The sequence below is a fragment of the Otolemur garnettii genome, unplaced genomic scaffold (assembly GCF_000181295.1).
Source record: "Otolemur garnettii isolate 467f Iridium unplaced genomic scaffold, OtoGar3 scaffold00043, whole genome shotgun sequence".
In the NCBI taxonomy this organism is placed as follows: domain Eukaryota; kingdom Metazoa; phylum Chordata; class Mammalia; order Primates; family Galagidae; genus Otolemur; species Otolemur garnettii.
This window is the reverse complement of record NW_003852438.1, coordinates 11,885,200-11,886,540: the sequence shown is the minus strand read 5'-3', so window position 1 is coordinate 11,886,540 and position 1,341 is coordinate 11,885,200. Positions and strand designations below refer to the sequence as shown.

General features: G+C 39.5%; 1 pseudogene; it reads right to left on the bottom strand.

The window, feature by feature from the left end:
- Positions 1 to 456: 456 nt before the first annotated feature.
- LOC100946621 lies at positions 457 to 916 on the bottom strand (annotated as a pseudogene).
- Between the last annotated feature and the right edge of the window lie 425 nt (positions 917 to 1,341).

Sequence of the window (1,341 nt, the reverse complement as noted above, 5' to 3'; positions counted from 1 at the left end):
TAAGTGAAACATAAAAAATGTTCACTACAATAATCTCAGACTACTTTCATACAAAAACTTCAGAATACATAAAGCATATATTTCAGCTTTCAAAGATGCCATTTAGACTTCACATATTAAACAGATACTGCATAGCTTACATTGGCACAGGTATGCCTGACAGATGAACACTATTAATATTTCTCCCGTGGAGAAAGAACTGTGTGGTTTGAAAGGTGCTTTAACTTATGTGTGGTCATTAAAACTCAGTAAGTAATTCAAGTATGGTTATATAAAAGCAGGCAATTAATCCAATATCACTATAAAAATCACAGCCATGAAAATAAAGGCAGAAAACTTGGTTTCTCTACTTTTCATTTACATAGGTAGATATTAGGACCTTACTGTAGAAAATATAACAATTCTTACACATGGTTTCCCTAGAACATAATGGAGTTTCAGAAACTAGAAAAGATGTCAAGATCCATAGTTGGCTTCATCAAATGCTTTTCTAGCCCATTTCAACTCTTCATTCATAGTAAACAGGTCTTTAACCCTAGCAAACTTCCCAGGGTCCTTGTGAATCAAGAAGATGGTATCTTCAACTTGTACTCAACCTTGTCTGCCAATAGACCTGGCCTCGTGAGTCATTTCAGTAAGGAAGTCTATCACGGTAGATATTCTTCAAGAGGAGATACTCTTCAAGAAGCTCTGCTGACTTAATATAAAGATTCTTTTCATCTCCAAAGCCATACATCATACATCTCAATTCTTCAGAAAAACGTCTCTGTCTTTTACTGTGTCCACCTTCTGCACCTCCTCTAATTTCTTCATTTTCTTCCTCAAGAGCAGGGTCTTCCTCCTCATCTGCCGCCCCATCAGCCCACCAGCCTACAGCACCCAGCAGATTCCCACCAGCTGGTTTCACTACTTGCATAGCCTCACTTCCAATGACTTCCAAATTAAAGTGAGTTTTTACTTTATTTTATTTTTTATTTTTATTATTTTTTTTTTATTGAATGGTAACTGTGTACATTGATGCACTTTGGGGGTACAGTGTGGTGTTTTCACACACCATCCAAGACACTTCCATCAAACTGGTTAACATTACTTAACAGTTTTATTTTCACATTTCACAATACAAATGAAAGCTGCCCCCCTTAGGGGGTTTACTTCTTCCCTTCAAAACTATTCTCTTTCAGCTCGGCGCCTGTGGCTCAAGTGGCCAAGGCGCCAGCCGCATACACCCCAGCTGGCGGGTTCGAATCCAGCCCGGCCCACCGCCAAACAACAATGACAGCTGCAACCAAAAAAATAGCCGAGTGTTGTGGCTGGTGCCTGTAGTCCCAGCTACTTGGGAGG